The 17,271-nt window shown below is 32.7% G+C and overlaps 1 non-coding gene across 1 annotated transcript; it reads right to left on the bottom strand.

Moving 5' to 3' along the window:
- Positions 1-16,552: 16,552 nt before the first annotated feature.
- Positions 16,553-16,625, bottom strand: TRNAP-CGG (transfer RNA proline (anticodon CGG)). Its single transcript has one exon. It is a non-coding gene; the product is annotated as a tRNA-Pro (tRNA).
- Positions 16,626-17,271: the final 646 nt, after the last annotated feature.

The following is a 17,271-nucleotide window of genomic DNA, read 5'->3' as shown; positions in this document are numbered from 1 at the left end:
CATAAAAAGAAACCTGTACATTTCTATGGGTTTTTACGGGTACCCATAGGCCGAATACCCGTAAAAACCCATAGAAAGAAACCTGCACGGCTGTATAGGTACCTGTAGGCGAAATACCCTTGTACCTGTAAACGGAAACCCGTACGACTATGGTTACGAGTAGGCCAAATCTCTGTAGAACTGTAGGCACTATAAACAAAATCCCAGTAAAAACCCATAGCCAAAAATCAAAACTTTATATGCATATCCATTGGCCAAATTTCCATTAAAAAAATGGATATTCCGTAGGGTATACCTTGTAAAAACCAGTAAACAAAAGCATGTACACCTATACAGGCACCCATACGCCAAATCCTGTAAAAACCACTACACAAAAATCCACAGACCAATAAAGGACCTCTTGGAAAAATCGCTGCACAAAACCCATAAACAGAACCAATAGCATTATACCATAGTGGAGTATCCATACATAGAATCGTACATAGAATGGGTATCCATATACAGAATCCCTATAAAAAACAATACACAAAAATAGAACTGTAAATCAAATTTCCATAAAAACATAAACCAGCAGAAGTACATAATTAGCACTGATGAAATGTACAGAACTAAATTGCGGAGAAAGCATGTAAAGTAATTTTAAATAAAACTCAATGCGAATAAATAAAAATTTTAAAATATCTAGAAGCCTACGAGCCCGTCCTTCTTAATGCACGTCAATATCTATAAACATATTACAAAATATTTGTATAAATTCTCTTTACAACATTTTAAACTACCTTTATATAATTCTGAAAATAAAATGAATAGAAAGATAATAACCAAAGTCATCTTTACAAAATTTTAAACTACCTCTATATAATTCTGAAAATAAAATGAATAGAAAGATAATAACCAAAGTCATGATTCACAACCATCGAATGATATATGTACATATATATATATATATGTAAGAAAAATAAGGAATATGCAAAAGATTAAATTAGCAGCGTAAAATTAATTTTCCTTCTCTATTCTAAAAACAGTAATCTTTCTGCACTGCATCATTTGGAGATTAATTCATGTCATTCATGTCTTACATAATTTGATGTTGTAAAAGAAACTAAAACTCAAACAGCCAATACAGTATTTACTATCAAAGACGAGTAAAAATGCATCGAGAACCAAAATTAACTCGGTCTGAATTAAGATTTCACCCTTAACGTAACGCATTTGCTTTTTACGCTTTGTATTAGCTGGATTGCAGTCTGTCTGCTCCTTGTTTCTTACTACACATTTATCAAAAATGTTAATTTTTGGAATAGGCATAAATAATGTGCCAACTTGTTTGTGGCTGCAACATATTTGCTGAAAGAAAAGTTTAATTAAATCTACCTCGACTGCCAAATTTCTTATTCATTGTGGACTGGAGTTTCAACATCTCTAAGCCATCAAAATTCTTGCTGTTCATTACGAATTCAGCTGCTTGTATTCGACTACAGAATCTATTACATATATATATAATATCATTTCATTTGATGGTTGCGAATCATTACTTTGACTGTATATATATTATTGATTTCATTATAAATATATACATATAGTACTGTACCTCACTGCATATATTTGTATTTCAGTTCTTTAATTGGGAAATTAAACAATTGTATTTAATCACATCAGCTTGTTTAACAATTTGATACCTAATGAGAAATGTATTGCCAAAGGATGGTACTTTCTAGCATCTGCTTAAATAAGTTACCTACAATGCACGAAACCAAATTAAAAAACAAAACTAGAAGAAACCCAAATTTTCAGGAAGAGAAACATTATTAGCAAGCAAGCAAAAAGAATACGGGACTTGCAAATTAGAAACTTAACATAGAGTTCAAATTTAGCATACTTGCTATCCCCTTAAAGCTCGCTTACCAAATGATAGTAACACCCTGCAGCTTATTATGACACACATACACATAGATGTTTTGCGTGGAAGAAAGGATGAATCCAAGAATATAATGTAGTAAAGAAATAATAATATACAAACACTGTGTCGACCCCTTATTACAATACTTTGAATGTTACCTGTATCTCTCAAAAGATAAATGAAACATGAAGATAACATATAATAAACTTAATAGTACCCAAAATACAATAAATTATATTGTAACAAAATGAATTTTAAAAAATTTACAAGTTTCAACAAATACCAATTCTCAACGCACAGTTCGGGAGTTAAGAAAATATCTCATAGTGTATAATGTTTTATTCCGTATCTCACTTTTAGTGCTATATAATCTTCCACAGATTTTATATAAATAAAATCTATAACATAATGGGTATTTATAGTATATGTAGTTCTTGATGTAAAAAAGATAAACTTTCGTACTGTAAAAATTCCATCTATGTGAATAAGTATGAATATACTCATATACACATAATTATACTAAATAACTAATTTAATGAAACTAAATTCCTATAGAAAAATGGGGAAAGTGTAGAATCGCCCAATGCTTGGCGTGTTTTTAAGAATTGCACATACTCGGTATCCACGTACACATCGACCTATTTTCACTTAAAAAAAATCTCAGAATTGCACAAAAATGCCATTGTGCACTCCTTTGACTTTATTCATGTACACATCAACCTATTTTCACTTTAAAAGTCAAAAGAAAATTGACAAAAATCCAATTCCTTTTACTTTTGTACAAAGTGCCAAATAAATATGTGGGCGATTCTGCACTTTACTCGAAAAAATATATAAAAATACTATTTACCTATATATATTAATAATTTATTATTACACAAGGTTTTTCATATATCATCTCAAGGGAGCATAAATTTAATTAAAGCGATGCATTATTGGAATAAATTTGAGTCAGTGTTTTAGGTGCAAGTTATTTAGATTTCTATTGTAGAAAGAATACTTAAAATAATGTATAGAAATATTATTTTGAACCATAAAAATTCTCAATAGTAAAATTTAAAGTACTGAAAAGGTAGCTATTGTTTTTGACAGTAGATTATATAATATAAAAATACCTCATGCTGAGCATTTTCTGAAATTACAATGCTAAATGAAATTGATATAGTGCAGTATTTAGCAATAATAACTTTTTGTAAACAAATGTGGCTATATTCGCTTAATTGTAATGACAGTAATTTTAACTGCATTTGTATAAGGCTGTACAGAAGATTTATTTATATGGGTTTTCATCCGCAGAGAACAACCGGATTCCCTGTGGAAGTGATTTCGAAAATAATGTTTAAATATTACTCTAACTATATTTGAAAGCAATGCTATAACAGTGCCCTTATAAGACTCATGATCCGAAAAGCTTTGGTTTTAAATGTCTCGTAAAAACTTTCAATTACTTCTGCAAAATTCATACCCACGTAAAAATTACTACACCGAAGTCAATTGATTATACAGCAAAACGTTCCTAAAACAATCAACTCCACAATTCGAGATAATGCCAGTTTCCTGTAGCCTGACAAAACTATGAATGGTTTTTTAAGTCCTGTTATTTAATTATTGTCCTGACAAATGTGCCATTGTCAGAGGTGGTCATTTAAAAAAATAACCACTATATGAGGTTTCAACTAAATGTAATTTTTTTCAAATAAATAATTCACTTTTTATACTCCCAAGACTAGTACATTTAATATTACATAAATCTTATTCACAAATCTATTTCTATTTCAAAAGCAATTTATGAAAAACACATTTGAAATTTTCTTCATCAAACTAATAATAATGAAAATTAAAGTATGCATAAAAATGATTATATGTGTTTTAACAAAATAGCACAAAATATTTAATGTAAAAATGTGGTTCTAGTCTCATACTTGTAAAGAAAAATAGACCAAAAAGAAAAAACAATGTAAGCTACTATGATCATCTAAATTTTCACATAATTTTAGTAGTGGAAAAAAGATTCCTTAAGCTTGTATGTCTTGTCTACCCCATTCAATAAGTAATAAACACATTAAATACTTCAATGTTTATTTCATTAATAAAACTTACCTTTTTTGCTCGCGAAATATAATTAGTACATTTTTTAAAACATAAAAAAAAAACATTCTTTTTGCTCGGCCACATCACATTAGTCGAAAAATTCAAAATTGAATCATGCAAGATCACTTTTAAGTAAGGTATGCTCAAATTTATTAGTACATAATATTCAAATGATAAAGCATCTACATGAACAAGCTTTAAAAAAGTATTTCTAAACTAAAATCAAAAAAATAAATTTTCCAAAATACAGTTTCAGTAGAATGCAAAAACTACATTTCTGCATCTGCACACTGAAACAAATTATCAAGTCTGAAATTATCAACTTTCAGTCTTTAAACACATTGTTTTTCAGGATAAAAGTAAAGATGGAAAATCAATTTCACGCTCAGAAACTCCATTTCACAACTAGTCAGTTATCAGCAACGTTCTCTCAAACATTAGACACGATTACACGTGCATGGCTTTAGTGGTATATTCATAGTCAGTGCTGATATTTTATTATTTATTACTAATTTCTAAACAGTAAAACATAGTAGAATTTGTAATACAGTAAATCCTAGTAAATAATATATTGCATTACTACAACCACGAAGAAAATAACACCACCATCACACAACAATAACTAGAGCGGCGCCATATTGCTTGTTTGGGAAACTTCTGAGAGTGGGAGAGGGAGGGGGAATTTTTTTCTCACCTCAGCGTTAACAGGAAGAAAAGTTTTGCGATTGTGAATGAACTTGTTCGCGTGAAAGAGATGTTGGTTGATACCGGTGTTTATTTTTAATATCAGAAATGTAAGTGCTTATGTGTGTGTATTCAGAGAACCAACTCGTTGCAAAAAACCACCTCCCTAAGACGACCGCCTCTGAAAGAAACCAGTATTTCTGAAAACATAAGTATACTTTGGTATTGAATATTCCCTCTGTAAGGCGACCATTCACAAAGAAAATTCTGCAAGTGTGTCTGGTCGTCTTAGAGAGATTCATTCCGTAGATGCAATCTCCCTAAGACGACCATCTCTAAAAGATAAACGTATCTCTGAGAACGTGAGTATCTATTGGTATTGAGCATCACCTCTCTAAGGCGACCACTTGCAAAAATGAATTTTTATTTGCGGATGGTCACCTTGGAGAGACCTCGTTGTGTGTGGTGTATATGATTACTGTTATTGTTTCCGAAAAAAAATAAATAAAAAAAATAGCATATTTAGTAAAAACCCTCTCTAAAACGACCACCTGCGTTTACAGGTTACTGTGGTGGTCTTAAAGAGATCATATTTTCATTCTGTTAATTTTATTGTTTACAAGAAGTATATTAACGTCAGATAAAAAAATAGCACAAACCCATATAAACCAACAGGAGATTTATTATTATATTGATACCAGTAAGAAAACCAGCAAGAGTCAATATAAACCTATACAAACCAGTACAAAGTTCTGCCATTGAATGTTGGTTGTATGGGTGTCAATTGATACCAGTAAGAAAAACCCACAGAGATCAACAGAAACCAGTAAAAGTCAATAGAGACCATCAAAAATTCTATAGGTACCAGTAGAAAGTTTTACTGGTTTCTATGGGTCATTTTGAAACCAGTAAAAGAAACCCACAGAGACCAACAGAAACCAGTAAAAATCAATAAAAACCCATAAAATCTTATGGGTACCCATAAAAAGTTTTACTGGTTTCTATGGGGCATTTTTAGTAGGGTTGCCTCCTGTAACCCGATCTAGAACGGCTAGTGGAGATGTGGTTTCGCAAATTTAATACAGAAATAATTTCAAACCTTTCCCAAGCAGAACTTAAAAGTAGAGAATAACTGGAAAAAGTTTTAAAGAATATTAAAAACTCTACCACTGTTGGAAACTTTAGAAATTTACTATTTTATGCACTATGAAATAATATTTACGTATGCAATTTATGTACCCAGTTTTCCTTAAAGTTCCAACATACCCTCGTCCTTAAAATAGATATGGAAGCTTAAAACCGCTTTGCACTTCTCACGTACCTTGATTTCACCATTTTTAGGGGTTTTGGTTTCAAGAAGGTTATTAAAGTAATAAGTTTTTCCCGCTTCTTCCGAATAGTTTTCTAGAAATTTCTCTTGGTTGTGGTACCTATTACCTCTGGGGATCCTTAATGTCTGCAGCAGGAATGGGTCTTTTGTGTTCATCAGAGAATTTTCCTCTGGGTTTTTCTCCTTATCCAGGCTTGTTTAAACAGGACTTATCTCAAGGCTCACTACATTAAAGTGCCATGATATTTAAACAATTATACACATATTGAATTAGAAATCGATAGTTTTGTGCATGTACCTGGGCCTTGCTACCTTCTTTCCATGGAAGCGAAGGCACTGCCATACGATATTTTATATATATATGCGGTTTAAATATTTATCGCCGATAGTTTATTGGTTGCTTGCGTAACTGTAAATTGCTTTATTCCCCGTGCAGTGCAGCAAGTGACAAATATTATGAGAAAGTTAAGCCGGAAAAATGAGATACATTCCGCAAGATAAGAAGAGGAAGAATGACCTTGCTTGTTTGCATTAGCTGTACATAAGTCACGGGATCTCTGAAGTCATTTGCATTGTTTGTTTATAAAAAGGTATACATAAGTCACGTGATCAATGAGGTCATCGGAATGTATCTCATTAAAAGTACAAGAGCATGCGCATTTAGCATTTAATAAATAAATTTAACATCTATATATAATAGAATTCGGAAATATGCAACCGGCAACAATGAAAAAAAACAATAAAATGAAATAAATAAATATCTTTATTATATACTGCTTAAGTGTCTGTTCGTCGCCGATAGTCTGTGGGTTGATTGCGTAACTGTACTAGCCAATGGGGGGAAGTTGCCACGGCACAGGGTTGCCGTTTCAATTCAGCCGTAGATAATTTCCTGTAAAACTTGCCATTGCTATGACCATCAATAAGTCTCAGGGCCAAACGCTTAAGCGTTTTTTTACCTGAGCCTGCACTTGGACACGATCAACTTCATGTTGCCTGTTGAAGAGTTCGTGAAAGAACGGACGTAAAATTAAAAATAATGGATTAAAATGGATTAAAATTATTTAATAATGGATTAAAAATATGCTCTGCAAGGCGAGCTTAAAAATGATGGAAAGATCCACACAAGAAATGCCGTGTACAAAGTAATCTTTCGCATGTGAATTAACATTTTGTTTTTTAAATCATCTTTATTTATTGTGCTAGAGGTGGCTTCTTAAGAAATGTAGCGCCAGTGGTTTCCTTCATTGCACTCTAAGGAATTAAGCAAGTAGAAAGGGAAAACCCCGTGGGGCAGTAAGCAAAGGGGCGTCCTCGCCGCCTGCCCTGGGTAATTCAGTTTGAATTAGCAGACACCTTTGCACAAATCATTTTAATTACAATTTATAATATCTAGAACAGCGGTCACTGCGAATGACCGTCGGGCTTTCTAGTACATATATACGTGATATAACTCCATAGTCTAACATTTTCTTGGACGCTGTCTAATTTTTAACTGTTTACTGCACGAGTATAAATGATAGAACTCTCACCACTTTGTTACATGAAAGTGAGATGAACGATGTTACATATGCAGTAATAGATGAACGATGCTGCATATGATTTAATGTTTCATTAAATTTTTTTTGTTTCAAGATGAATTGTGACTTGCCCAAGACAAAAAAGCCAGATATATATGTAGAGAGGGAGCTCAAATTGTAGATTTATCTTAACATTTAGTAAAATCGACATCATACTTAAAGCCCTCTATTTAAATTTAAAAGTTATTAATCATATAAAATGGAGGAAATATGTATATAACAAAACCAAAAATAAAAGTTTTAATCTTTTAATAACTTTTACTTCCATGCGCAGTCTCGGAAACCCATATCGCTCAGTCTAAGATTTTCCAGGAAATACAAAGCTCCGTATAAGATGGTCTCTATAATATGCAAAGCACCATAATAATTGATTTATTAGCGATTAGATTTCTGTGGCTCTGAGCATTTCTTGCCATTAAACTTGGTTACGCCGACGTTTACGAGTCAGAGCCTGCCTGCGCGTTAAGTAACCTATGAAAACCGTTAGGCTAACTTAATCCTATTCTGCTTTATGTTACTTCTTACCTATTGCGTTAAGCCAAGAGTGTTGGTTTTTCTTACCACGAGTCGGTGCCATCCGTGAATAACATTGAATTAATAAAGGTTCTTTAGATACTTTCTCGTACTTATGCATTAGTCTGCACAGTCTATTAACGTCTAGTTAGTTTATATTGGATAAGAATACCAAGAATTATAAGGGATATTGTCCTAAATAGTCTTCAACCAACTTATTGTAGAATTTCTACACACAAGTCTTGATGGTAACTAGAGGATGAAGTGTGTTTAATTATACATTTTAGTCATTGTAATTATTAGTCATTGGTAACTTATGAAAATTAAATTATTAAGATTATTTTCGTATATCTGAAGAATTCTTTGGATACATGATTAATAGTTTTCAGGTTTCAGGATGCCAAACGTTAAAAATCGTTAGGTACTTATAAATCTTACTCATATGGAAAGATATCTAGTTTTCAATAGTTTTTTTTTTTTTTTTTTTTTTTTGTCAGAATAAACTGAACTCTAAATTAAGCAGAATTCTAAGTAGCATGAAAAAGAAGGAGCAAATTTTAGAAAGAACCTACTTAAAAATTTGTAACATTATATGTGGCGAAATGAAGAGATTATATTACAACTATATATATAAATAAAAAGGAATAGACATTTATGTTTATTAGCATTGGCAACCGTAGTTCAGTTTAAAAAAGTAGACATTTGACATCGGCTGTTATTCTTAATGTGAAAGAAATTAATTTTTTCAAATAACCGAAAGTGTATTTTTGAAATTAAAGACTATGTATTCTAGGAAAAGAACTTTTTGCCAGATCTGATTTTAACTAAATTGAATTTCTAATGAAATCTATAATATTCTAAATTATAGTTACAAGACATTTTACGAGGACATAAAATACCCCAATATTTGATTTTTTATTTTAGAATTTGACGCGAATTCGGTTACAGTGTAGCAAAAATGAAAATCACGTTCGGAATCTTCTTTTTATCAGATAAAAGAATAAAACAAATAAAGAGGCCTTTTCAACATACGGTCCTAGGAAAAGTTTCGGATTTAAATGCATCCATGAATTTCCTTGAATATTAAGTACATTGACAGAAACGAGTAAGGATGGTGTGTGTTATATTCCTTGGACGTGCTTATATTGCAAATGCACAAATGTTTTATCTTTAGAAAAATTTTTGGTAAATGGTAGCTTCTTAGAAGATTAAGTAAAGGTACATTCAGGAGAGTATAGTTGCGTTTAATATAACCACCGCTTTTAGTATAGAGGATTTTGAGTTTATTTCCCAGTTTTGTGATGCGAAATAAACCCTATCATGGAAGGTAAAAAAGAGCGCTTTCGAAAAGACCGTGTATTACTATTGTAAGATGGTCAAGATGTAACAAGCTTAAAGTAAAAATAAGCCAAATATACTCTTCGTTTGATATTCTTTAAAAAATAAATAAATAAATAAATACGTGAAGCATCAGGCATTCAGTAATTCTGTACCTGAATTAGTTACTTATATTGCCAGATATAAAATAGAAGTACACGCATTATGTAAATATATATAAACAAAAAAGGGGGTAACAAAAGAATAAAATTCCATATTAAAAATTTTCGCTAATTTCTCGGGGTTACATTATAAATTGATAGAAAGCAAATTAAAGAAAATTACAAAATTGGAATCAAATAATAGAAGTGGAAAGGACTGAAATCATATAAAATGGAGGAAATATGTATATAACAAAACCAAAAATAAAAGTTTTAATCTCTTTTGTTTGACGTTTCAAACAGAACTTGTCAAGGGAAAAGTGTTTTGAAGCCTTAAACCAAGTTGATTAATGATAGGTATAGATATACACTTACTTCCAAAAGTTAAGCACGGAGAGGAAAATGCTAATTTCCGGAAGCCAATCAGAATTGAAGAGGATGCAATTTGCAGCAGAGGTAGACGGAAGTATGCAAATATGTTAGGTAACAGCCAATCGCGCTTTCATGTCAAGAAATATGCAAATAAGGCAGTCTTATAAGAAGCCAGCTTTATGAAGGGTTACAGAAATTGATTGTAAGTGCTGATAGAAGGTGTGTAAAATTTTCGTACAATTTGTTTTCAAGACATACGTGTTACTATGACTTTCAGAAGACGAATGAAAGATTCTGAGCACTGGCGTGCTGTGGGGCGTATTGAAGCAGGACAGTCGATCACAGATGTTGCTCTTTTCTTCGGCGTTCATCATTCTGTAATTTCACGTTTATAGAGACAATTCCAAACCATACAGACAGTAGTCCGAAGGCCTGTAGCCAGTCGCCCAAGGGTTACAATTCCCGTGGAAGATTGATATATTGCTATTGTAGCCAAGCGGAATCGCAGAACGACCTCCACAAGTGTGACATCTATGGTTATAGCGTCCATTAGTAAGGTGATATCTGCAGCTACTGTACGCCGAAGATTACATATGAGTGGACTGTACGCCCGGGTAGCTCGAGTTTGTGCTCCTCTATCCGTCCAATCAAGAGGGGTACGATTACAGTGGTGCCAGGAACATTTCAATTGGAATGTGTATGACTGGGGCAATGTCATGTTTACTGATGAGTCAAGCTTTGCTTTGGAGTCAGATGACACGCGTATAAGGATATGGCGTGAACAATGAACACGCAATCAGTCCCAAAACATCACCGAACATCACGCATTCCGAGGCGGAAGCATTATGGTGTGGGCAGGGATTTCATTAGGATACCACACCGATCTGCACATCTTTAAATGGGGTTCTTTGATGTCTGTCCGGTATCGAGATGAAGTCCTAGAACCCATTGTGAGATTGTATGCTGCTGCAGTTGGCCCTACTTTTGTTTTAATGGACAATAACGCATGTTCCCATAGAGCTGACATCGTCGGTGACTACCTGGAGAGTGAAGGGATTGCACTTGTAGCGTGGCCAGCATATTCGCTCGACTTTAATCCCATTGAAAATCTTTGGGGTTGCTCTCGGCCGTGCTGTATCTTCACGTTTCGTGCATCCAGCCACTCTTATTGAGCTGGAAACTGCTCTACAAGAAGAATGGCGATTGCTTAATTCTGCGGCGGTTAACCACCTAATTGAAAGCCTGGTCACAAGGTATAAACTTTGTATACAGATGAGGGGGCGTCACATACCCTATTAGTGTCCTTTTTTTCATTTTATGCTGTTTATTTTCACTTTATACATAATTCTGTTTAAGTCTCCAGTATGTCATTATCTGATAACTTACAAAAATGTAATATTGTATTCATTTCTGTATATAATTATTGATTTTGTTTTATGCATAAATATATATGCTACTTTCCTCTCGAATTTTGTGTCAATCAAAGCAGTATTTGTTGATTTTTTTTGCATTTTACATCTTCGTGCTTAACCTTTGGAAGTGAGTGTATTTATTGTATATATATCTGTATGTATGGGAAATATAAAAATACGACGGAAATTTATCAACAAATTAAAATTAATTGGAACAAATTGGCAATAGTTCTTTAAAGTCCTAATTTAAATCTAAGTGCAACCACTTTCGAAGCATTTATACTGCGTCATTGACGCCCTTCCGTTCCCTGCAGTATCATGCACTGTTGTTGTCGAAAATGGCCTAAAAAAAGAATAGACATAGTTTATTAACATTGGCAACAGTAGTTCAGTTTAAAAAAAAGGGATATTTGATGTCGGCTGTAGTTGTTTTAATATGGTCTGTGATTTTGTGTAGATACGCTGTGTTTTTGCAGATACGTTTGTTTTCGTGTTCGGCACGTAACATTTATGCGGATTACCCCATTGCGCTGTGCCTTATAAATAAGATACATTGATAACAATCATTAGGTACTAGAGATATGTGTGACTAAGCGGTGATCTGTGGTTCCTGCATGAGATTCAGTCATCTTTTACGAAACATCATCATCATCTTTTTATTTATTTATTTATTTATTTTATCTCCAATCTCCGATAGTATAAGAACTTCTTGACTCTGCCGAACAACGCAAAGTAACTGATATCATCTCCGCTAAATCTTTTCATAGTACCTAGAAAATAACTGTAAGATGTCCAGAGAAATTTCCAGAATTATTTAAGGTGAAAGTTTCAGAAATAAGAAAAAATTACGATAAATAATTTGCAATATTTAAACGCAATTCTAAAAGAGCAGACATTAACAAAATTTAAGGGATAATATCTTGAAACAAAATCCCTTTGGAATTCGTTTCAAAATAGCAACTCGGCAGTAATTAAATTCCTACTATTAGCTCACACTCTTCCTATATCTTGCTCAAATTTTCAATCGCTAATAAAATACTTTTTATTCATCCACTCAAGTTCAAATACATTTTTTAAACTTGCAGTGGATGATGACATTTGATGTTAATACAGTTTTTTCACATATTTCAAGTCAATTCTTACTTATTTATTACTGTTTATCGGAACTAAAGATATGCTGATTTTATTTGTTATATTATAAGACTTAGAAATAATGACCGTTTATTAGGAATTCTCACGGGCTGTAAAAATTAATTTTAAAACCACTTATGAATAACTATTTATAAGAGCCAAATGTCTTTGGTTTCCTTAAGAATAATGGTGGTTAAAGAATCATCACTTATATACCAACTAATGAATCAATGAAATTTCACTTTTCTGATGATCTAGCTGGAGCTACTGACCTTTGTCATTGTGAAATTCAAGAAAAAATCTGATGTGGACACCATATGACTTCCTTTTACGAATTATTTATTAAAGTATGCACACTTTTTGCTGCACTTCATTTATACTAATTTTCTCCATCAGAAAAATATTTCCCATTCAAGCAATGAGTTCTGACTTCTATGCAAGTAAAAATACATACGGGCAGAAAGTCAACATTTTCGGTGCACGAAAACTTGCATTTAACGTTTGTTCCCACTGTTCAGAAAAAAAAAAAAAAAATAAAATAATAAAAAAAAAAAACACGAAATCTGTACACAAATTGACTTAATTCACTCTACTATTAAGAGTTTCGAATGTAAACAAAATAGCAGTCATGTTAAAGCCTAACAAATCTTACGCTTTTTAATTTGTTGATACCTACCACTTTTACATGCAAATTAATCGGCCGCTCTCAAAAATTACCGTCGGAAAATCTAACACTTTAGAGATATTAATAATATGAGGCAGTAACATATGTAAAACAATAATTTTAAGATATTTTTTGGATTTTATTAAGTTACAGGGTGCTGTATAAATATGAAAACGGTCCAATACATTACTAAATTTTACAAATATTTTGCTTGCTTACTCAAGAGACATGTAACAGCTTTACATATTATTAAAATCTTGCAGTTTAAATAATTTAAATAGTTGAACATTAAGGTATTTGTGAATGGCAATTTTTGAAACCAGACTCGAGTGCCACGTGCGACTCTCGCACGAAGAATGTAATTTATTTTTAAATGTTAGAATATGTTTTCTTTTCTTGTTTGTATGTCGCCATTTTTTTTTTTTTTTTTAGTGTTAAATAAAAGTTATTGCTGTGTTCCATCATTGGAGTTGCTTCATTTCGCCAAAGAAGTATTACAGACAATTAGCAATGGAGATTGGGAAAACAGTCAATACAAAGTCTAATATCGCACAATTTAAAAATAGTTTTAATTTTTCTGTTGCATGTTTTTGACTGGAATCGTCTCTGGTGTTCCTCGGGACATTTTAATTTCAGTGACGCTAAAAGAATGATTACATATTTGCTTGTTTTGCATGTGAATTAGTCTCTACAGCTGTATGTGATATGATGTCTTCAGCCATCATGTGAAAACGTTCAATTGGAGTTTTTCCTGACACTACATTTAGAATATTTTGATGGTCTTGAAAAGAAATATAGTTTGGTGAAAAGCATGAGTTGGGGTTTTGACATCAAAGTTAGGTTTTTCACAGATTTTTGATAAAATTTCTATAGTTCCTGCGCTATCTTCTGTTCCAGATTTGCCACGTGGTACTGATATGTTAAAGTTTGTCGCAGACTCATCTATCTGTTCTCCATCACTAAATCAGGTTCAGTGGGGAAAAATGTTGTGAGGTATCTTTCTGTATTTTTGGTCCAAAGGGGCAGGTTCCTAGAAGCACTATTAATTTCGTTTTGGCAATTTGCGTTGATTCGCTACAAGCGCTGTTGTTTCACTTTTCAGATTGTTGCCACCAAAGATTATCGCCCTCTATTATATTTAAAGAAATTAAATAATGAATAATCTGCGTAAATGTGTGTATGTTTCTCGCATTGTGATAAAACAACGGTACCTAGACCCATCCAGTTTTGAATCACGTAATCCTCCCGCGAATATGGGCATCTGGAAGCCCAAATTTGAAATTTGGAATTTATTTTATTATCGAGTTCATATTTTGTGAAACTTTAACGAATATTTTCATTAACAATCCAAGGATTTCAAAGCGAACAATGGCAACGTTGTATAGAAAAAAACATTTTTATCTCCAGAGCGCGAAACTGTGTATCGGAAATTCTGAAGATATGCTCATTTTAAAATTATTTGGCGATATTACTGTTGAACTGAATTTTATGGTTTAAGTCCAAAGAACATGATATATAATAAATGAAGACGACATATAAAATGTTAAAAAAATGCCTCTTTGGACGTAATTTAAAATCTGAAACATTTCAGATTTTTCTTTTATATATTTTTTAACATTTATTTACAGTTATGTTGGAGTTTCTGTATTTTTTATGCATTTTCCTCGGAGCTTCTGTATTTTTTGGAGTTAATTTTGGAGTTTTCTTTATCTGTATTGCTTGCCTTACTTACGGCCCTAATGAAATATTTTTTTACTTTTCAGCTAACGTGTTTAAATTCAAGACGTGTGCTAATTGTGGAACGTACACAATTAGTGCAACATTAACTATAAAAACTATCACTATTTGCTGTTGGAAAGACTTCTTAATCTTACCTGTTTCATATTAAATTCACGATAGTTCTCAAAATAGAAAGCAATAATTTACAGACTATGATTAAATATAATAAAACTGGCATTCCAAATAAAAGTAATTGAGTTAATTTCGTTAATTCTTATTGTAAATCAAGTAATATTGTTTTATCTTTTAACTTAATTGTTTTTATGAAAAAACATCTAATATTTAGACTGCTATGTTTTTCGTAACTAAATAATATTATGTAAAATCAGTTTTTAGAATTAGGAATTTCTTTAAAAAAGAAACTATATTTTTTTAAGGATCTAAGTTTCTTTTACATAAAGAATTTTTTTAACTTTGAGATAAATAGATATTTATTTTTAAAAGAAAAATACATGTTAATAAAGTTTTGGGTCCAAAATCTCATCTTTCTCAGAAATAGAAAATTCAAGTTGCTTTTCTTAGAAAATTTCCATCTTAATTGGATTTCTAAATGACAAAAACAAATACTTATTCGAGTAATTTAGCCGTCGGAAACTTTGCTAACTCTTAATTTGGTTAATTTGATATGCAGTGCAGTAGTTTATTTTTAAAAACACTTGCCGTTGTTTCTTAAAAAGACAAATTACCTAAAAGCATGTTTTTCATTTTGAGAAATATTTGTCTTTTACAAATTATAATGTTCTTGAAGTTATTTATTTAAATAAAGTAGGATTATCTGCTTGACTCAAACCGTTCACTAAGGAATTTATTTAAGTGTGCAAGGGAGTTTATATCTTGCGCCTGAAATTACTACAAAATTGTAATACTTACAAATTTTGATAACGAAGAAAATTGTTATAACAGGTTAAGTGCGCATGCTAAAAAATTAATGTCAATCGAAAATTATGTTTTTCGGAAATTAAGTGAGTATTTAATAAAAACTTTACATGTTTCCGTGATACGAACTCCGATATTTTCATACTTTCGAAAGGAACGGGAAATTTAATCAATAGATGGTACTTAACCTGTAGAGCCATTAGGATTTTTTTGGAAACAGGAGTCATGAATAATGAGCAATGCCGTCGTCTGGACTCGAACCACGAACCTCTGGAATACGCGCCGAGGATGCTGACCATTACACCACAAGGTCATGCTAAGAAGGCGAGAGAAGTACCTTATATTCACCCCGTCTCCCCGTTTTAAAGAGCGACTGGGGATTAGGGGTACCAATCGCCAAATTTCGGTAGTAGAGAATCATCATCCACCACGTTTTTTAGTTTGCACGCCACTGTAGAGCCACTAGGTATTTTTTGAAAGCGAAGAGATGAAAAATGAGCAATTCCCTCGCCGAGACTCGTACCTCAAACCTCTCGATACGCTCCAAGCGCGCTGACCACTACACCACGAAGGCATGCTAAGAAGGAAGAAGTACCTTATATACTCCCCCCTTTGAAAGGGCGACTGGGTATTAGGGGACCCAATCTCCAGTGGAGAATCATCATCCACCACCTTTTTTTAGTTCGGGCGCCACTGTATGGACATTAGATATTTTTTAAGCAGGAGTATGAAAAATGAGCAATACCCTCGCCGGGACTCGAACCACGGACCTCTCGAATCCGTGCCGAGTGTGCTGACCACTGTACCACGAAGGCATGCTAAGAAGGCGGAAGAAATACTTATAAATCTTAGCAAGCACAGACAGGCAAATGAGATTAGTTGTGAATGATGCTAGACAAAACCTTAACTTTTTTGGCACTGGTCTATATTCGTGGTCTTTAATGATGACTTATTCTAAGCTGAATTTGGTTGGTAAGATGTTACTGGTAGAATTATTCTGTCTGAACGAGGAATCAGCGGTTTAAGCATTTTAATCACTCCGGACACAGAAGCATATGTAAAATAAGATGGCCCAATGATTGTGACAGCTCTAAAAACTCTCGTGCGTCATTTCAAAGATGTTTGGTCGTTGGAGGTCTGTGTAGTAGATGTGCGTGAGCTGATTTATTTCATACAAACTGTGTAACAGGAAAGACGGAGATTTCAGCAGCACGAAAAGGGAATAGCTGTGCTCTGAAAACTGCAGGAATCAACAATTATCAGCATTTCATATCGTGTATCTCTACTGCAATCAGATTGTATGTGTAAAGAACTTGCAACAGCTGCATCAGCTGCAATTGAGATATATCGATAAGAAAAATAATTAAGCCACATGGGCATTGAAAAATTTACTGGTGGTACACAATGGATTATAAATCTGCTTTGAATAAGTAATTCACATATTTTGTTGCATGGGAAATT

The sequence above is a fragment of the Stegodyphus dumicola genome, chromosome 9 (genome assembly GCF_044657685.1).
Source record: "Stegodyphus dumicola isolate Sdum_Otavi_A_Nest chromosome 9, ASM4465768v1".
Taxonomy (NCBI): Eukaryota; Metazoa; Arthropoda; class Arachnida; order Araneae; family Eresidae; genus Stegodyphus; species Stegodyphus dumicola.
The sequence above is the reverse complement of the archived record's forward strand: the minus strand, read 5'-3'. Positions and strand labels throughout refer to the sequence as shown.